This window comes from Camelus ferus, chromosome X (assembly GCF_009834535.1).
Source record: "Camelus ferus isolate YT-003-E chromosome X, BCGSAC_Cfer_1.0, whole genome shotgun sequence".
In the NCBI taxonomy this organism is placed as follows: domain Eukaryota; kingdom Metazoa; phylum Chordata; class Mammalia; order Artiodactyla; family Camelidae; genus Camelus; species Camelus ferus.
Genome location: NC_045732.1, coordinates 8,781,455 through 8,803,181, shown reverse-complemented (window position 1 = coordinate 8,803,181; position 21,727 = coordinate 8,781,455). Strand labels below are relative to the sequence as shown.

The window sequence follows — 21,727 nt, the reverse complement described above, 5'->3', positions numbered from 1 at the left end:
TAAGCACCTTGTGTGTTATACACATTTATATCTCCAATAGTGTGTGGTCATTAATAAAGTAGTACATATTCGTGTTGGACTAATAATTATTTATCTTACGTAATCACGTTCTGTTTCATCGTAACCATTGTACCAGTGGAGCCAACATGAGTTAGTTTTGCCCGATCGACTGTCTACCTGGCTTCGCCAATATTGCATTTAGGGTTAAATGTGCCAGCCCCCCAGGGAACATGAACATGATTATATCAGAATGTGGTTGGTGGAAGTAAGCTGAAATCATCACACATGGTGCATTACAGATTGATTCTCTCTCAGGTTTCCTCTTGTTTTCTGGTACCAAATCCAGCTCCTGTATCAACGAGGCTGTCTCTGTACCTTACGGTGTTACATCTTTTCTGACCTGTGTCCTGAACTCACCAGACTCCATAATTAGATTTCAAATGGAAACAAGAAGAATTATCTCCTCCAGGAATCCTGGATTTACGACATTGTGACTTTTCCTTGTAGTTACAATCTGTTCTACCAACCGCTGAGTGGGGTTCTTGCTTTTCTGAGCCTCGTTTGAGGTGAGGGACTTTGGATGAGGGAAAATGATAAACTCTTAAAAATACACATTCACTTTTTCTTAAAATAATTACTCTGTCTGCTTAAGTTTTTTTTTTTTTTTTTTTTTTTAAGAATCTCTATAGTCACTCAGACAGACATAAAAATGTCCTTGCCTGCCCCCTCCCAGATAACAGGTCAGGGAAGCGAGCTGGTACTCAGCCCATCCCCCTACACACTAAGACAAACAGGAAAATTTAACCCGCTAATCCGAACTCTGTCACCAAGTTCACTTTATTTTTTTTTACACGCTGCCTTAATGTGTTTAGAAATGACCTCTTCTACCAATACTAACAGCTATTTTCTTTCTTTTTCCTTTCTTTCCTTTTCTTTTCTTTCCTTCCTTCCGCTCTCCCTCCCTCATTCCCCGTCTTATTTAGGACTTCATTCCTCTAGGACATCCCTCCTTGCAACAGTCTCAGAAAACATGTCTTTCCTTTCAGGCCTGTCCTCCTCTGCCTCATTTTTCCTATTGCACCAAAGCAACGGTCCTAAAATACAAATCTGATTCTTCCTCCCCTACCAGCTACTGAATATATGTTCTTGGTGCCCGCTTCCTGTTGGATAAATCCCACCTATTGAGCATGGGATTTGAGATCCTCCAAAAGCAGGTCTCAGGAGAATTCTCCACCCCCTTGTCTTACCTCTCTTCTTTTCACACCCTATACCCTGCCCGCACCAAACCCCGTGCACCTCAAATCCCCACCTACAAGTTGTGGCTGCTCTGCATTGATCCATGCTGTTTCCATGGATTTTTTTTTTTCCCCTTGACTTCTGCACCTGATCAATGTCTATTCACCATCCTGTTACTGCTCACTGCACAACAGGCCAATAAATTGAGAAGCGCTGGGGCAAAGGCTAAGGACTTTATTTGGAGAGCCAGCGGACCGGGAAGATGGAGGAATAAGTGTCCCAAAGAACCATCTTCCCAGAGTTAGAATTTAGGCTTCTTTGATACTAAAAGGGGAGGGGGTGTTGCAGACTTCTTGGTGCCTTTTGTTTTTGCAGCTGTCCGTGGTCGTTCTGGTCATAATGTTCCTGTAGACCTCCAGCAAGACAATTGTTACTTTCTGTCCTGCAACTTTTTATTATACCTTTAAAGGGCAAGCCCCGAGGCAGCGACTTGACAGTGGGCTCTCCTGTATATTTCAGGGTACAGGCAACATTCCTTTACAAAGTTGCAGAGCGGGCATGCCTAAGCACGGGTCCCAGAGCACAGAGATGAGAACTAGAGGAATAGGTCCCGTATGGAGTCAAGGTAGCTGTTCTCTGTTACAATGCCTTCCCAGCTGAGAGCTCTCTTTCTCTGAAGACCCTTACTCCACCATTTCCACCACGAGGATCCCTAGAAATTCATAACCTCCTGGTAATCTTTCTTTATTTTTTCCCCCTTAGGCCATTGTCTCCAGTTATCCACTAGACTGTATGCTTCTTCAAAAACAAAGGGACGTGTGCTACTCACAGATTCAGTTTTTAGTGCTTAGGACCATGCCTGTGCTCAAAAGATACTTGATGAAATTGTAAATCAGTCAATCAATTCACGCTTTCGTGGCAAAGCCAGTGACCTTCTGAACTGCTGTAAGTTGTCATGTTCAATTTGAGGCTGTGCTTCTAGGCTCTACTCTGGGAAGTGTATATGTCTGTGTCCATACTTATATTTTTGTATTTATAGATAATGGTGTTACTAATTTGAGGGAAAAGCTATACTTATTAGCAATACTATTATGTTACTACATCTTAACTATCTATTCAATAATAGCAAAATACATACTTACATAAGACATATGTATGTTTCTTCTTAAATATACCTATGTATATATGTATATAAGTGATTATAAATAGCTCTCTATATATCTATGTGTATAATATAGACATGACGTATATATACATAGCCTTTGGTAAAGGATATTTTCATGCATATTATGTCATTTAGTCATCCCTAGGAACCCACAGGAAAGCTTTTATTTTAAATTGAGGTATAGTTGACTTACAGTGTTGTGTTAGTTTCTGGTGTACAGCAAAGTGATTCAGTTACACATATATTTTTTTCATATTCTTTTTCATTATAAGTTATCACAAAATACTGAGTGTAGTTCCCTGTGCTATATGGCAGGACCTTGTTGTTTATCTCTTCTGTATATCCTAGTGTGTATCTGTTGATCCCAAACTCCTAATTTACCCCTCCCCTACTGTCCCCCTTTGGTAACCCTAGGTTTGTTTTCTTTGTCTGTGAGTCTCTTTCTGTTTTGTAAATAAGTTCATTTGTGTCATTTTTTTTTTTTTTAGATCCACAGGAGAGCTATTTTAATCACTGTTTCACAGATATATTCCCCAAGATTCATAGAACCTCACAAACTTTCCAACAGGTCAAAGCGAGCAGAGGTAAGACATGTGATTTGAAACTAGGTTCCCAACACAACGTTCATTATCTTCCCGACTGCTGGCCATGCCCCCTCCCTGAGAGTCCTTCTCCTAAAACTTGTGAGGAATCCCTAATTATGCCATCCCACCAAATAATGACAGCCGGTTGGATGCCTAAGTTTGCTGCCTTAATGTGAAAGCAGTTGTGAGGAGACCCTGTGGATCGAGGACATTATCTTTGTCGTTCAATAAATAAACTCATAGACTTGTGAAATAACGTTAAGAAAAGCAAACATTTATTTAGAGCTTCTTCCATGCCTAGTCCGTATTACCTAGCATCTCACAGTGGTATTACGAGGTCGTTTCTTTTATCTTCTCCATCTTCCAGAGACAGAAAGCCAGACAAAGCATTTGAATGCACATCTAAGGTCGTTTGTAACTTGAACCCAATATGGCTTGAGAATCTGCATTCATATTGCCACAACGCTACGTCGTGTTTTACAGATTTATCAGTGAGGCCCTTCAGACATTGCCCCAATTTACAGCCAACTCCCTCTAACCCAATGGTAAACAGCAGGTCATATTACCAAGCTTGAAATTGGCTGGAAAAGATTAACTCCTGGATCCCAGAAGTGAAAAAAATTAAATATATCACTGGCAGATCCTCGCAGCATCTCCAATTTTTTTTTTATTATTTATTAAAAACATTTCCCCCTAGTTGTATGGAGATATACTTGGCACCGAACATTGTATCAGTTTTAGGTGTACAATATAATTTGGTCTATGTGTATATTGCAAAATGATTGCCACCATAAACTTAGTGATCACCTCATATACTTACACATTTTTTTTCTTGTGATGAGAACCTCTAAGATCTACTCTCTTCACACATTTCAGATATAAAAATACAGTTACTCAATGTTTTATTCACCAATATCATTACTGTATAAAGAAGGAAACAAAGGAACAAATCCCAAAAGGCATTAACCCATCACCTGGGCATAGAAGAGGTTCGGTCCTTTGCGGATCTGCATTCTATTTTTGCTGTCTGTGTGTATGTCATTGATGTGTGTGTGTGTATGTGTGCGCTTCCCAATGCAACCACCATGATAACGTCCAGAAACAGTAACGCATTCCGCACCCTGACCCCGGGGAATAGCTCACACTGCTGGCTGGCACTCTCGCTGGGAGAGCATGACCTTAAAGAGTTAAAGATGTTTGCAAGTATCGGTGTTTGGGGTTCTCTGCAGGGCCTCTGAGCAGGGCAGGGAAAGCAGAGAGGAGGCCCTCCCGTGCGTGTGTGTGGCGCGGCGGCCCAGTGCGGCAGGCTCACCTGTCCCGCCGCCGCGGCACCGGGCAGCGCTCTGCTCCAGCTGGTCTGCGCTGGGATTAGCGGCTCTTCGCATCGGCTTGTGGCTGTGGCTGTGGTTTCTGTAGTGACGGGGCCGACTGCGGAGAGCCATTGGCTGCTGGCTTTGTAAATTTCATTCAGTTTGGTCCAATAGCAGAGGGGGAGCTGGGAGCCATCGGGACCTCTCGCTTCAATCTCTCTCTTTCTTGCAGACCGGTTTCTGTCTTTCCATACAGAGCTCTTATTCAGACCCTTCCCGCTGCCCTTCCTGCTCCGACTGTGTGCTGTGTCTTCCTCCCCCGAAGACTATTTACGGCAGAAACAACGAATTTCCTCCAAACGGCGGTGCCGGTGGTCCTCACATTCCTTCGGGGGAGCCACTGTAGCTGGCCCTGGAGAGAGCCAAGGCGCCTGGACTTGACACGTCCTGAATCATACCCTCGGCCAGGGCTCCCTAGAAAAATCTGGATGTATAAAAATAACACTTCCAGCCCATGCTGCTCTCCCCCGGCTAAGGTAGGTGCCCTTTTTTGGTTGTTCGTTCGTTTTTTTTTTTTTTTTTTAAAGATGTGTCTCTGGGTTATTATTATTTTTTTAAGCCTTTTTCACATTTTGGCTTGTCTGTGCTCCCCAGCAAAAGATAATCAGCCTGACTGCAAACGTTTGCGCTTCCCTTTATCCGACATTAAAAAAAAATTTAAAAAAAATTTTTTTTGAAAATTTGGATAGGACGTTCTTCCATCTGTCGCTCCATTTCTTAGGTGTGGGTGGGAGTGTGGACATATATGTTCGGCGTGTCCTGTGAACGCTTCATGCATATCTCGACAGAAACATTACATGGTTTTTTTTGTTTGTTTCTCCCTTTTGACTTCAAGAAAAAAAAAAAAAAATTGGGACCATCGTGGTCTGGAAGCATTTTGCTGCAATCAGCTATTAGAACGGCTCCGGGCCGTGTGTGATGTGTTTACAAAGTAGCGCTGTGTTACATAGAAATAAACAGAGGAGTGTGGCGGGGAGAGGAGGAAAAAAAAATATATCTGCAATACAGGGCGAGAAAGAGCGAAGCCCCAGTTCTCTGCAAACCGAGGCTGGAGCTGGAGGCAGGAGGACTTCTTTCTGGAAACTGTGAGCAACCAAGGGCTTTCTTTCCTCCTCCTCCTTCTTTAAGGAAACTGTCAGGTACCACCTCCCAGGGTGCAATTTGGGGGGGGGTGGTGGTTAACCAGAGAGTAAAAAAAAGGGAAAACAGGCTTAGCTGGGTTTGCATGAAGCGATTTTTTTTTCCTCCTTCCTCTGCTGGCCTTGGATAAGATGACGGCGTGTGTGATGCACGAAATAGCGCACGTGATTGATTAAGACCTGGCTGGGCTTTGCTGGGGAGCGACTCGGGCGCGCTGGAGACCCGCGGTGAAGACGAAATGACGGTGGCTCAGCGCTCTTTCTGCAAAGCTGGGAGCGGGCTACCTGCCCCCCCTCCTTTTCCCGTGCGTGTGGCTTGGGGGAAGGTGGCGGGGGTGTGTGGGTGGGGGGGTGGGGGGGGCAGCTGGTGGTTTTGCTTCTTCGGGGGCCTTTGGGTCTGGCCTGGACCTCGGCGAGGGGCACGCAGCTGCCGCCCGAGCACGGTCCCCGAGCTGCCCGCTTTTCTGGAGGACCACAAAAGTTGGTAGCCGCGGGGACAGGCGCTGGGCGCCCTAGCCGGGGTCTCAAGGGATGCAGACCCCATTGGCGCCCACAGAGAACCCGGGTCCCCTGGGGTAGAGCCCGCGGGGCGCATGGCCCGCCGGTCCTCTTGTCCGAGGTGAGACCGGGGCTCTGGGGAGTCGGTTCTAATTTGCGCACCACCCCCATAATCTTGGGCACGGTAACAGACAACCCCCATCCCAGAGCTCTCCGGCATCCCGCGCTTCAGATCCCGCCCTCCCCCCACGCCTTCCCAGCCGACTTCATCCCGACCTCTTCCCCCCTCCCAACCCCCCACCATTCCCCAGCCATTCCCGCGCGGCTCGGCCTGACCCCCTCCTACTCCAGGGGGCCGAACTGGTGGCCAAGATCCGCCGAGCCCGCAGCCTGGGGGCGGGGGCGGGGGGGGGGCGCCGGAGGTGGGTGAGGGGCTCTGAGAGGATTGTAAAAGCAAGTGAACTTGAGTCGCGCCCCCTCCCCAAGGCCGCGGCGGAGGCGCCCCTGGCCTGCGCCCGCACTCGCGTGCCCTGACCTGCGGACACGCGGGCGGGGTGCGATGGGATGCAGGGATGTGTCGCTCAGCTGGAAATGGTGCGGGGGTCGGGGGCTTGCGGTGGGAGCACAGGCTGAGGCGCCCGCCTGCACCCCCCACCCCACGACTGCTACCTCCCCCTCCCGCTCGCCAGAACGCCCTCCGCCTCTCTGGACGCAGAGGCATCCTTGTCTCCCAGACGCCCGCTCTTCCCCCGTCCGCGCCGCAACCTGTCCCCGATCTTTCGGCCCCCGGAGAACCACTAGGCTCCGTTGCCCCGCACGGGTCTTCCGGGCCGGCCCCCCGGGCTTTGCGCCCCCGGATCCAGGCCCGGGCCCCGCGCAGCCCTGGGCCCGGGCGCACCATTCCGGCGCCTGCTCGCCGCCAGACACAGCCCCCTTTCTTCCCGGAGCGGCGGGGGCGGGAGCCGGGGGTCACTCCAACCCCCGCATCCCCGCGGCCTGGCCTGGACCACCCTGGGAACGGATGTCCTCCTCGGAGGGCGAGGGGCACCCGGAGGACGTCCTCTGCATCCCTTCTGCCCCTTTCCCAGAGGCTTTTTAAATTTTTTATTAAAAAAAAATTTTTTTTGTTTTTGGCTGCGGGTTTCCTGTTCTCCGACTCCTTCCTCTGAACCCACCAGCAGGTGTGGTTTCTTTTTATTTATTTTTGGAGCCACTAGGCTGCCATTTCGGGGCTAGCGGGGGAGGGGGGTGCAGGAGGCAGCGTCGGGGGTCCAGGGGGTGGCGGTGGGGTGGCTCCCGCCCTGCGCGGCGGCTGGCGGCCTGCGCCCGCGCTGGGTGCGCGCGGAATGAATTAAGCTGAGAGCCTGGGCGAGTCTGGGGTGAGCCGGCACCGCGGACCCCCATCTGTCATTTGGACCCAACTTCAGAAATTTGGGGTGAGGGTTGTCGGGTGCGGGTTATCGAACTAAGCAGGTGCTGTTTTTGCGAACAGAATCCACAAGGTGGTAGTGTGGACTCTTCCTTTGATTTTGGTTTGATTTGATTGGATTTGGTTTTTTTTTTTTCTCCCTTCTATTTGGTCAGTTGGGAGAAACGGCTTTCTGTGCCCATATCCTGTGCTTTTTTTTTTTTTTTTTGGAAGGGATCCGCCGTTGGCCGGGCGGGCACATCCAGGGCGCGCGGTGCATCGAACTGTTCTCTAACTGGAGGCGGTGCAAGCTACCTCCCTTTTCAGACTCGGGACGCAGCCGGATTTGAGGGACCGGGCGCAGAGGGAAAAAAGAGAGAGAGAAAGGAAAAAAAAAAAAAAAAGAAAAGAAAAGAAAGTTTGGGGAGACTTAGTTATCCTGACGAGGCAGCATTTGCAGGTTGTGTAGGAGTTCTGCGGGCAACCCAGGAGTGCGTGCCGAACACATGGGGGGTGGGTGCCTTGCTGCGCGAGAAATGACCAGGGCGTGCAGACCTGACTTCCCACCAGAACAAAGCCAGCCTCAGCTGTGAAGACAGCTGCTCCGTTTGAATGGAGAGGCTCAGCGATTCTCCTAGAGGGCGGCAGATCGTGGAGAAGCGATCCGATGGCTGAGAAATCTGCATGTTTTTGTAGGGGCAGATCTGAGGAGTGGGCAATGATTCCCTGCCTTTCCTTGGCTGTGGGAAGGGTTGGACCGCAATCCTGAAAGTCCTCAGGCTGGATTTCTCTGTGTAGATGGAGGGGAAGGTCTGTGTGGGTGGGTGTGTTTGTCTGTGGCAGGGGTGGAGTGGGGCGCGCGTATGGCCCGTGGCTGCATCCATCCCTTATTTCCAGATTTAAAGAAAAAAAATTCGAATTTCAAAAATGGATCTCCAAATTAGGAATGTAAGAATGTTCATGGAAGCCTCTGCAAATATTTATTTTCTTGCCAGATTAGAAGTTCCGTATTCCATTACGGAAGGAAATGTCTTTGGAAATATATATATATAGCAATTTTAAAGAGTATTTTCCTTGACATGTAAGTGAGCAATCCAGGCTAGTAGTAGCAACTGGAAAACGACTTCATCAGTTTTAAATCACTGGATTCAAATGACAGGTTTAATTTTTTTGGAAACCAGAATGATTTCGAGCAGGGATGGAATGATAATTGCATTCTCATGATGATGGCTATGCTTAGATGCTGTTTTCAAGGTGCTTGCATCTACTTTCCTTTGGTGGAAGAATTGTGGCTTTCCTTTGTGCTTGATTTGTCTGTTTATTTATTTTTATTTTTATTTTTATTTTTTTTGCTAAATAAAGTAATGCTAAACTTACAGTTGGCCTTAAACCAGGTCTCCAGCTAATTTTTACTCAAATGTAAGAATAGAGAAGATACTTGCTCAGGGACCAGTTGTTACAGGAAGTGGATAAAGGCAGATACATCCGTGCTATTTAATTTACAGTTGAACAGATGTGGACAATTCCAAAGTTCATTTTCCTTGGGTGGGGGCGCCTGGAATATAGACTGACAATAAGTATATATATGGGGGGGGGGATTCTTTATTTCTGAACTCGGCCTTTTCTTTTTTTTTTTTCTTTTTCCTTTGTGCTAATTTGTGGAAAGCGTCTGGTCTCTACAAAGATGAGTGTGTCTCCTCTCTATACATCACCTTGCTTTCAGAATGTGCAAAAGTCTCTTTAGAAAGTCTTCAGAATATTGTGCTTTTATGCCTGGACCACAACCATGACCACCACCACACACACACACACACACACACACACACACACACACACGCAAAACCCAGAGAGGGTTCCCACAAAAGTAAATGTTCAAGTGCATGGGGACTGGCTGGGTTTACGGTTCCTCCGTTTTAATTGGTGCTCCCTGTCTTAAATCTTTATCACACAGCATCCTCAACAATGCAACTCATGCACAAAACTTGAGTTGTTCAGATAAAGCAACCATAGGAAGATATTTAAAGTCCTTGAATGCCCTCACTCTGAAGACAGGCTTCTCTGCTTAAAAACATACTTAAATTTCCAAATTTGGTGACAGCTGATTTTTTTTTTTTTGCATTTGAAAATTAAGGGTAAGAAACAGATTTTTTCTTTTTTTTTAGTGCAAAAACAAGAACTGTATTCTTTCTGTAATGGTCTCCACCCTTCACAGTGTATATATTTTATTCCCCAATGAGAAAAAATATGTTCAGGGTTTAGTTTAAATCAGTTGCCCAGTTTAAAAAAAAAATTCTGAATACTGTATCTTTTCCGAGGAGACCCTTCGTCTTCTACTTAATTACGTTCAAGAATTCTGAGACAGACTCTGCCCTTCTGATTAGTCCCAAACAACTGATGTCTTAAACTTGTCAGCTCCCAGTATGAAACCAAACAGCCTGCTTTTGCCCAGTTCCATCAAGAGACAGTGAGAATCTTGAAAATTGAGCCCACGTCTTCCTAGGCCATTAGGTCATCTGTTGTGGGCGGTGACCATTCATGGGCTGTTCACCCCATGAATATTTTCCAGTTTTGTCATTTTTCTCTAAACGACCTACATTGGGCCTTTCAAAGCCTCTTCTGTTCTTTGCTTCGTGAATGGCCCCATGAGACGCCCGCCCTATTCCTTCGTGGTGGGCGGGAGAGGGGGTGCAGAGTAGCACAAATGAAGAAGGGAGGAGAAAGCAAGGGGCCTTGCCTACAAGTTTGAACTTGGCCACTGAGGCTTGGAAGGGCCATTTCTCTCTGTGGTGGTTACATAACCCAACCGTGAAATAAAAGGCGTATGAAACCAGCGCCTGAGCGGAGAACAGCCCGTCCATTTAGGGATCTGGCTTCAAACGTCAGACGTTGACAGTTGACATCACCTGTCCCAGGTGTGTGCGCTGAACCCCCGGGATCCACCTGCCTGTGGAAATTGACCAGTTTCCAGAATGATCGTTTCCTCTGACCCAACCCACCTTCCTCCTCCTGTAAGTGGTTGAACCCCAGTAAACATAAAATATTCGGTAAGGTGAGCTTCTTGACATGGAATTTTTAAAAACTGAAGTGTAGTCAGTTTAACAAGGTGAGATCTTATGGGATTGATCCCAGAGGGGAAAAGTGCAATTGTCTTAGGGAGGATGTGAGGGAGAAGAAACCCTGCAGGGCCTCGCTGGATGCATCTTAAGGAGATGGTGTTAATTACATGACAAGGGCTTTCCCAGCTCTTTGGAAATGAGGAGAAGGAAGCCCGAGTTTTGTCGGGGTGTTTTTATTTAAAATGTGTGTGCTGGAAACAGTGATTTGCCCCAGGAGCAGAGCACGAGGGTCTGGCTTCCCATTGCACCTTCTTGGGCTGGGTGTGTTGAGAGTGGTGACCGCCGCCTCTAAGAACGTAACTCACTCCTCATGCTTAACATATACTTGAAGTTACTGTGATTTTTTTTCCCTGGCAACCCCCTTCCACTCTTTCATCCTATGAATTTGCTTCTCTTAGGTGTCTGCAGGCATCAGCCCCTCCTCCAGTTCCCTTGTTCATTTTTCTTTGTTTGTTTTTCTCTTTTGCGGTTGGCGGGCTGGGGAGGAAAGAACACATGTTTTACAAAGTGCACGTCTTTCCATCGCGAAACTTGGCTTCCGATTTTTCTACGTGAAGATGGAAAGAATCTTGGTGAAGGTTTTGGATCCTCTTAAAAAAAAAAAAAAAGCACGAGAGTGAAAGAAAGCGTGATTGGCAGTGGTGAGAGGTGTTAGGGTGGGCGCGAGTTTATTTTTGCAGAGCGCGGAAAACGTGTCTTGGGCTGTGCTCCTAGAGCTGTGATGGGCTTTGCACATGGTGTTTCATGTATCAGCGTCGCCTGTGCTTGGTTCAGAACTGTGACAGGGACATGGATCATGTTACCTCGGAGGGGGTCCGCTGGCTTCTGCCACTCAGTCTGCAGCATCCAACTGTGGTCTGAGAAAACAGCCAGTGGGGAAGGGGGTGTGGGGACCAGAGCCCGCTGGGGTGGAATGCCTGTCATGTTTTCAGATTTTTTTTTTTTTTTACTCCTTTGAGTATCACTCTGTGGATGGGCGAGGTGGGAAAAAGTAAAAATAAACACAGTAAAAAATTGATTGAAGGCTAGTTGGGTTTACCTCGTTAGTTTTGGGTTTCATTACAGCATAGTGATTCAGTATTTTTATAGGCTACACTCCATTAAAAGTGATGGAAAAATATTGGCTATATTCTCTGCACTGTACAAGGTATTTTTGTAGTTTATTTATCTTGTATCTGGTACTTTGTGTCCCTGAATCCTCTGTCCTGACGTCACCTCTCCCCGCTTCCCTCTCCGCGCTGGTAATAACCACTAGTTTGTTCTCTAGATCTGTGAGTCTGAGGAGACGCGTCTTTTAAACAAATAAACTGTGTCACTGTTAACTGCTTTTCTCAGCCAGTCAGATATTCCCTCGTGGCCAAAAGGCGTGTGGTAAGAGCTGAAGTGTGTCTGAGTCTGTTTATAAACTTAGGTGTGCCCATATGCCCCAGTGCAACCGGGAGCCATGCCTCCCGTCGAATGTTCTTCTCACCCATTGCAACACATTAGAGCAAAGCAAACAAAAACAAAATACCAGAACGAAGAGTGTGCTTCTGCCTTGGTCATTCTCCGTGTCTTTGCTCCATCTTTCACCAAACGTAACTGATGGTAAAAAGAATTTCACAATATCAGTGACCTGCGGGGGAACTTCTGACTACGCCTCCTTGGACGGTGAAGACATTCATTAATACTGAGACTTAAAAGCCAGAATGAGAAAGAAAAATACCATATGATATCACTCATATGTGGAATCTGAAAAAAAAAAAAAAAAAAAGGGTACTATGAACTCATCAGCAAAACAGAAACAGACTTGCAGACTTAGTAAACAATCTTACGGTTACCAGGGGCGAAAGGGGATGGGAGGGGATAAATTTGGGAGTTTTAAGATTTACAAATGTCAATCACTATATATAAAAATAGATTTTTAAAAAGTTTTTTTGTATAGCAAAGGGAACTATGTTCAATACCTTATAATAACCTTTAATGGAAAAAATATGAAAACAAATGTGTGTGTGTGTATATATATATATACACGGCTGGGACATTGTGTTGTACACCAGAAATTGACACATTGCAACTGACAGTACTTCAATGAAAAAGAAATACAGAGACTTAAATAATTTGATAGAGTCTGCTTAGGGACAAGGCTCCCTTTTCTCTAACTCTCCTTCAAGCTTTCTCTTCTGGTTTGAGTCATAATTGCTAACGAGGTACGGAGCTCCAGGTGGCATACTGGGGTGGAGAAATGGACAATTTTGGCAGGGATCAAACTGGACACTCTGTTTTCAAAAGGCGCAGCTAAATAACCCTTTTATCTGCCTCCTGGGACATGCACGCCTTTATTTCTCTCAGCGTCCCGAGAACTCTGCTGAGGGACTACTGTCCTTGCAAATGTCTGGCGCAGTGATTGGCGACTCGGGTCAGCACGGCAGACAGACCCCGGGGTTCACGTTCAATAAACAGGAGACGCTCCAAGTCCCCAAAGTGCAGAAACTCATACTAGTCTCTTTGTGGGTCCCTGCTTCTTGCCAAGTTCCTCTTCTTTCCAGTTTGGCGTGGACCACACATTCGCAGTGCACCCACGGACACACAGGGGCAAATCCCAGCCCGCAGAAGAGCCACCGCCGAGGTGAATTAATGCCCGAGGACTTCCCGTCCCGGGCTGTCACTTCGCCACCGTGCGCAGGTTCTTTGGAAATAGCTTTCCAGGTAGACCGCAAACAGACGTGGGTCCCTGACATGTCGGTGTGCTTGCGTGTGGGCGCGAGCGGTCTCGGGACGGTGACAGCCACAGCAGAACCAAGCTGTTTCTTGCATAAAATCCGTTTATTGGCCAGTCATGTCTAGAAAGCCTTCACCATCTAAACCAGCTGAATTTCATTTGAATATATATGTTTATGATGATTGCTCTATTACTGTGTTTCTATATTGATGTAATTATATTTATATACTATGCATTCATATAATTGTGTTTATAGACAGTTTATATAATCTATCATCTCAAGATGCTTTATTTCAAAATTCGTTGGAAAGCCTTTACATAGATAATGAATAAAATTCATTTAGCTCCGGAATGTATTATATAAATACAATTGCATATTATATAATGTGTGTAAATATTTATCATATACAATAAATTAATACATAAATATGCAGTGCAGATAGAGATGAAGGTAAATGGGTAGATAGACAGTCTGATGTACATTTTCCAGAAGAAACCACTTCATACATGGCAAGTGGACTTGCAGGCTGGTCCTCAGACTCTGCATTTAATGGTCCACAGCAATGATGTCTTCAAGTTCTAGTGACGGTGGAAGGAGCTATTCATGTTACCGTGGTAACAAGCATGTTGCAGCACTCACTGAAACATGAGAAACTGACACTTAGCGTGCTTCTTTGAGCCAGTTGAGGAGCCTTGCACCAGTGGGGACGTACGTCAAGCCATGTCTCCTTCCTGCCTGGATGGATAGACAGGACGGAGGGTCTGTCTCAGCAGGACAGAAGCCGTGGCAGATCAGTGCTGCCTGCGATGGGCAAGGGAGTGGTGGGTGCGGGCAGTGGCTCTCCATCTGAGCATCTCTTTCTCCCCTGTGGGCTGCGTGCTGTTGGTCAGGTCTCTTGCGTGACCTTCAGTCAACATGGTAGGCTCAGGAATGGCGCTCCTTAGCATTGGCAAGAAAGAAATTCGGTGACTCAGTGACATGTGTCTTTTTCTGGAAACGAGCTTCTGACTCCAGTTTCTTCTTTCATTCATCACGTTTTTAAAATTGAAATGTAGTTGATTTACAATGTTGTGTTAGTTTCTGGTGTACAGCATAGTGATTCAGTTATATATATACATATATATATATATATATATATATATATATACACACACACACACACACACACATACATTTTTTTTTTCCTGATTCTTTTCCGTTATAGGTTATTACAAGATATTGAATATAGTTCCCTGTGCTCTGGAGTAGGACCTTATTGTTCATATATTTTATATATAGTAGTTAGTATCTGCTAATTCCAAACTCCTGATTTATCCCTGCCACCCTTCTTTCCCCCCAAGGTAACCATAAGTTTGTTTTCTATGTCTGTGAGTCTGTTTCTGTTTTGTAAACAAGTTCATTTGTATAATTTTTTTAGATTCCACGTTTAAGTGATGTCATATAGTATCTGTCTTTCTCTTTCTGACTTAGTTCACTTAGTATAGTCATCTCTAGGTCCATCCATGTTGCTGCAAATGGCATTACTTCATTCTTTTTCATGACTGAGTAGTATTCCATTGTATAAATATACCACATCTTCTTTATCCAGTCATCTGTCGATGGACATTTAGGCTGTTTCCATGTCTTGGCTATTGTAAATAGTGCTGCTATGAACATTGGGGTGCATGTATCTTTTCAAATCAGAGTTCCCTCTGGATATATATCCAGGAGTGGGACTGCTGGATCATATGGTAAATCTATGTTTAAGGTTTTTTAGCAGTCTCCATAACGTTTTCCATAACGTCTGCACCAGTTTACATTCCCACCAACAGTGCACGAGGCTTGCCTTTTTTCCACACCCTGTCCAGCATTTGTTTTTGTGGCACTCATCACTTTTCTCGAGTGTGTCCCACTTGCAGGATTGGAAGTCAATTTAGTCTTGGTAATATAGTCATAGATTAGGCATGTACTGCCTCAAAATCCTTGCCTGGGTGTGAATGTCATAAGAAAGTTGCTAAGGCATTGAGTTCATGTGTACGTCACCCCTTCCCATTTTCTGCTATGCATTGTGGATTCTTAACTTCTTTTAATTCTCCCTCCCTCCCCCCTATTCCCCTCCCTCCCTTTCTTCTCCTGGTGTTGAGTGATGAGAGCTCAGAGGTCCTTAAAGGACTAAAGGAGTGAATGAAGGTAACTAGACAGAGGAATGGATGGATGAATTAGTCATGGAAGACCAGCAACAGGAAATGTCCAAGAACAGTTTCCGTGAGAATTTAATAGAAATGCTTCACACGCCCCTTTGTGTAACTGCTTCTACTTTTAAAAGTTGTCAAACCCTCTGTTCCTAAAATGTTGATTTTCATTTTAGTAAATCATGTGAGTGAATGTATACATAAAACACATGACTTTTTTCCTTATCTATTTTTTTAGTTGAAGGATAACTGATTTACAGTGTTGTGTCAATTTCTGGTGTGCAGCAGAGTGATTCAGTGATACATGAACATGCATATATTCCTTTTTATATTTTTTAATCATAAGTTATTACAATATATTGAATATAGTTCCCTATGCTGTACAGTAGGACCTTGTTGTTTATCTGTTTTATATGTAACAGTTAGTATCTGCTAATCCCAAACTCCTAATTTATCCCTCCCCACCCCCTTTCCTCTTCGGTAACCAGAAATTTATTTTCTATGTTAAGACAGATTGCTTTGATTCAGTAAAGTACTGAGGGCCCATGGAATATTGTTTTTTTTAACATAACATAATGAATTCAGCCTCATTAATTAATGGCCTATCTGGTGGTCATTATACAGATCACCAAGCAGGAGGTAGATACTTCAGCATTTTTGCAGGCCTGACCATACATTCTCATGTTCCTGAATCTCAGAGATTGTCAAATCACAGATAATTGTCTCAAACTCCAGGACCGCCTCGTAGAATCCACTTTTCGACCATTTAAGGTCTTTGCCAAGACCTCCCATATTGGAATTCTGTCTCTCTCTTTGTCTTTTTTTTTTTTTTTTAATTTTTTTGTTGAGGGGGAGAGGCAATTAGGTTTATTGATTTATTTAGTGTAGGTGCTGGGGATGGAACCCAGGACTTCATGCATGCGAGGCATGCGCTCTACCTCTGAGCTATACCCCCCCCACCCCAGATTCTCTTTTAAAAAGAGGCTCCCAGATCAAATAATTTTGGAAAACCTCAGATGTCATACCCGCGTCTTGAATTTTACACTGAAAACAGACACATGAGTGACTTGAGACGCCCGGCACTAATGGATTCAGGAGACGTAGCGTAAATCGAGATTCTTTGTCACCAGTGCGAGGCAGATTCCCCGACTGCAGTCACGTACAAAGCTTCTATGGTGTTTTATTGACAGAGTGGAAGGAGAGGGGGAAAGGTAACTGGAAAGTGTTTAAATTCCCTAGGTAATCTAGAGAAATGGACTTGTTGCTTTTTTTTTTTCCTATTTCATTTATTGAACATTTCCTGAGGCTGTATTATCCACAGGACAGAACCCCACCCCCCCAAAAAAAATGATGTGTGAGAGCTGGGTGTGCACAGCAGAGCATGGACCATTCTCAAAGTGGTAGAGCACATGCGTAGCATGCATGAGGTCCTGGGTTCAATCTCCAGTCCCTCCTCTAAAAACATTAAATAAGTAAACCTAATCATCCCCCCCCCAAAAAAAAAGCACAAAGAAGCAGCTTGCTTCTGTGTTTAATTTCTCGTGTCCTAGGTCCAATGTGAAGGAAAATAACAGCTTAATTGGACATTCATGAGTCTTTTAAAAATAAAAGCGGGTCATTGGGGCATATAGGTGAACTGTTAGAAGTCAGGTTATTTTATGATTTTCAGATGGAGATGATGGACTTAAATTTTGGCCTCTTCCAACAGCACAGGCTATTAGAGTTAGTAAGCAAAGAGATGATCTGATAAAGGATGGGGGAGTTAGCCAGGAGCCTTGGGGAAAGGAAGGCTACCTGCCCTCGAGGCTGCCAGGGATGTCACCGTGTCCCAGTTTTAAGCCAGCAGGCTGGGTCTCTCTGCTGCAGCAGGACCAGCAAACACATCCACGTGCATCTAAATTTACCCACATGCCACGCTTCCGCGGTGCCCAGCCCTGGAACAGTTCAGATCACTGTACGAGAATGATTTGGAGCTGGTGTTGTTAGAGAATCAGAACCCTGGGCAAGTCGAAGACACTCTGAGGACAAAAAAAACAAATGTAAAACACAAGGCAGAACCCTGATTTGTGGACTGACCTTTGCCTCGCAGCACAGAGCTGAGGGCTGCAGGATCCCTCAGCAGGCGGGTCAGGGGAACGCATCCCTCGCTGGGGACTAGGGTCATGCAGACCCAGGAGGGACCGTCACACTTACACGGAGTCAAACAACAGCTCAAGGTGTGGACAAAGGACGGATCATGCAGAGATACCAGGATGGCCAAACAGAAAGGTGGAGAAATCTGAATTTGTTAGCATCAGCCAGCCAGCCTCAGTGAAAGGGTGATTGGTGGCTGAGCTGTGGACGATGCAACACATGAAAAAAAAAAAAAAAAAAAAAAACAGGACGAGGAAGGAGCATCATATTTCCTATCCTGGGAAAAACTGTCTCGGCTCCCATCTCCTGACAATCTGGGCTCATCGCAGAAATCAGTCAGCAGCGTGTTAGGGGAATCAGCGTGTGCTTCACACATCGCTTGGCTTAGAACTTGTGCTGCGCTGATTCTGCTAAAGTGATTTCACAGATCAACTTAATGTCCATGAATCTGTGTGATAATTATATCGATTGGAAAGTCTCCCTGTGATGCATGACAAGAATCAGCTATTAAAATGTATCAAAAGTATGTGAAGTCATATAAACAAGCATGTGTATTCATTTCACAAGATTGGGGGGGAGTTGCTGTTGTTGAGACGATTATGTCTTCCCACGTAACGGTTCGATGTGTCTTCCAGTTTCTCCTGAGGATGCCAGGAAGTGTCCTCTTACTGGCGGGGATTTACCCGGCAGCACGTGTCCCTAAGGACGTCCTAGGCAGCCACTGATGGGGGCGGCAGGTGGCTCCCTCTGGGTCTCGCGGGTCCTGGGGGTCCCACCAGAGGGGGTCCGAGTGGAACACAGCTGTTTTTCCTCTTCGAGTCGGACAGTCCTCCAAACTTCCTCGACAGGGAAGCAAATCCTCTCTTTCAATTAAGAACAGTATTCAAATACATACTATACACAATTTTTTTTTTTTAATATTTCACTTTATGGGGTCAGGGAGAGGATGCCATGATTCCAGGAAAGCATGCGTTTTTGTCTGCTTTTAATTCCAGGAATATGAAAATGAGCTTAAACCATTCCTGAATCACCCCTAGTAAGCGTAAAGCATAGTTGGTTGAAGTATGTGTGATAAAATAAGAAAATAATTTAGAACTGCAGGTTGTGAGGACTTGGAAGAAACTGACTCACTGTTTGTATCCCCTCGTTCACACACAAAGAAACTGAGTCACGCAGAGATGCAGTGATTTATCCCCGACTGCGCAGCTGGTCGGGACTTTCAAAACACCGTTCTTGAAATGAAGACCGAACACCTGTCATTTCAGGGTTTGCTCGCTCTGTTTTGGCCAGTTGATGAGAAGCTTAAGAAACCCGAGGCGTCCTCAAACAAGTTACTAAAACAAAGCGAGTGATTTCATTTTCAAAACCTACTTTTCTTTCTTTGGCACAGCAGAGATTTCAAAAGATCACGTCGTTCTGACAAAAAGAACTCGGGGAGAGAACTGGGGTGGGGTGGGGGGCGAAATTCCAAAACTGAAAGCAAAACTTGTTACTTGGAAATCAAAAAAAAAATTTTTTTTCTGACTTACTTTGAAATCAACTGACCTGCTTCTGGTCTTCCTTTTCTCTTGATGCTTAATTAGTATCTGTGAGAACCGGGAGCCTCTGCATTTTTTTTTGCAACGTTACTTAATTGCACTTGCGTTTCCCACCTGGCCGTGCTTCGCCCGTTCCTAGGAGGGGGTGCAACTTTTTCAGGCATGCTGTCTCCCCTCTCCAGACAGGATTTCGTCCAAGGTGGGACCTTTGTATCTGCTGTCTCCGCAAACACAAGTGGATTTTACTTCTCCATCCGTGTCTTTCCAGTCCTGGGAGATAGAATCCTGAGGAAAGAAATAGCCACCATCCCTTAAATTTTAAAGACCACCAGAAGGGTGGCGGGGTTGTTCCTCTTTCTGGTGAACATAGGGGTCTTCATCTGTGCAGAGGGGGCGAAGGCAGAGCAGCAAGGTCAGTCAGTTCACAGGGGCTGGTCTGTGAGTGTCCGGTCACATTGAGGGCTTTCCACGGCCACTGGGGACTCTCCAGTAGAGAAGCCGACTTGGGGAAAGCTGTATTTTAACGGTGATTCACTTGCATCTGAGGGCTGAATCCAGAAGGACACAGAAGTGAGGATAAGGTGTTGCTGACTTACTATGAGCTGAACGATCTGTCCTGTGCATCAACAGAGTCCACTCCTGACCCCCGTATTTTTGGATAATGGTCTGTTGTCACGTGCATCTGAGGAGCCTGGAGTGTTAATTGGGTCACAGCTTTTATCGAGATGCTCTGCTCCATCACGGCTGTTTAATGCTTTTTACTCTAAGCCACTGAAGGACTTGAGCACGGAGACTGGGGGTGAAGATCTCTTTGTGTCTGAGACCACCCCCACCCCCACCCCCAACACCTCCATTTTCCATGATGTGTTATAGTGAATGCCCTTGAAATGAATCCCTTCTTATTTTGGGGAGAAGCGTTTAAAATGTTCAACTTGGCTGTTGCTGCTTTTTCTACGTGGGGCTTTGGTACCACGAGATTCAAGCCAGGAGCTCATGCTTCTGTGGGATGGAACGTTTCAGGATGGGACGGTGGCAGCCCTGCCTCCCTGGGATTATAAGGCTGACCCTGATTCGTACATGTTAGTTTTACAAAATAGAAACCTTTTTTCTTGAGGGCACTTTTGCAATACAGGCAGACTTGGTTTTATTGCACTTTACAGAAAGTGCATTTTTTTTTAAAATATGTATATATACAAATTGAAGGTTTGTGGTAACCCCCTGGGGACCAAGAGTCTGTCTGCATCATTTTTCCGACAGCGTTTGCTCACTTCATGTCTGTGTCACATGGTAGTAATTCTCTCAGCGTTTCAACCTTTGTCATTATGGTTATATTTGTTACGGTGACCTGTGATCGGTGATCCTGGATGTGATGTCTGTGTTATGCTGAAGGCTCAGAGAATGGTCAGTAATTTTTAGCAATAAAGTATTTTTTAATGAAGGTCTGAACATGTTTTTTTAAGACACAATGCTATTACACAGCTTAAAAGACTCCGGTCTAGTGTAAACATAACTTCTATATCCATTGGCAAGCCAAAAAATTCGCGTGACCGGCTTCACACAAATGGTCTGGAAGCAAAGCTGCCGTATCTCCGACGGTATGCCTGTACCGCTTTTATTTTTAAAAAACGCACTTTGATTGAAAATAGTTCTAGATTTACCAAAAACATCGTAAAGGTAGTCCAGAGAGTGTCTGTTGTCCCGACATCCAGTCACTGTCTGATAGGACTACGAGACAGCTGCTGAAACCGAGCCATGAGACTGGCACAATCCTGTTAACTAAACCGTACACTCTGTATGGATTTCACTGATTTTTTTAACCTAATGATGCTTTTTTTGTTTTTTTTTTTCGGTCCTAGGTTCCCATCCAGTATATTACATTGCATTTATTATTATTATTATTTTTCAATCCAGCAGACTTTGTTCCCCACATTGCATTTAGCTCTGATGTTTCTTTTTCTGTCTAGTCTGTGACCTTGTTTTCCATGAGTTTAATACCTTCATGTTATTATGTAGAAAGTCCCCTAGTTGGGGTCTGTTTTCGACTGGGGTCTGTGTTTGGGGGAGGAGAGCCATGAAAATAAATGACCTTCCTCATCCTGTCCAGGGCACGTCCTATCACCATGTTGATGTTGACCGTGATTACCGGGTTGAGGGGCAGCGTCTGCTGGGTTTTTGCGCCGTCACACCCCACCTTCACCTTTTCACAGTCTGTTCTTTGGAAGCGAGTCACTTAAAAGTGCCCTCAAGGCGGGGAGCATCCAATGATGGAATATTGGCATCAGTTTTTTATTTATTTTTTTTAGAATTTCCCCTCTGAGGAAGATCTATCCTTCCTGCCACCCTTTATTTACTGATTCATTCAGTTGTTCCTTTATGTCTGTACAGAGTCATGGATATTTAGTTTGTACTTGACGTACCACAGTCCAAACCTGCCCTGCTGTTGCTTTGTTATTTATCGTACTTTGTGGCTACAGTTTGGACACATAGACATCTTTGCCTTTTGATAACTGGAAAAGCAGAGAACCCTACCTGGTAGAACCACTAGAGGAAAACTTCCATCCAGGGTTTGGACCAGGGAGGAGGAGTCTATTCTTGGAAGCACCAGATATGACTCTGCTGTTTCACTCAGACTCTTGCTTGTGTCTGTCAGCTCTGCTCACCCCGCTG

At 45.3% G+C, this 21,727-nt stretch overlaps 1 protein-coding gene and 1 non-coding gene across 4 annotated transcripts in view; one reads left to right on the top strand and one right to left on the bottom strand.

The window, feature by feature from the left end:
- Positions 1 to 3,766: 3,766 nt before the first annotated feature.
- Positions 3,767 to 21,727, top strand: part of NLGN4X (neuroligin 4 X-linked) — a 270,570-nt gene continuing 252,609 nt past the window's right edge. The window contains exon 1 of one of the 3 annotated variants that reach the window (XM_032475307.1): positions 3,767 to 4,831. The gene's annotated coding sequence lies outside the window, so the exon portion shown is untranslated. The remainder of the gene's footprint in view (positions 4,832 to 21,727) is intronic. The other 2 variants (XM_032475308.1, XM_032475310.1) reach the window with 2 other exon arrangements.
- Positions 16,273 to 16,344, bottom strand: TRNAA-CGC. The gene has a single exon. It is a non-coding gene; the product is annotated as a tRNA-Ala (tRNA).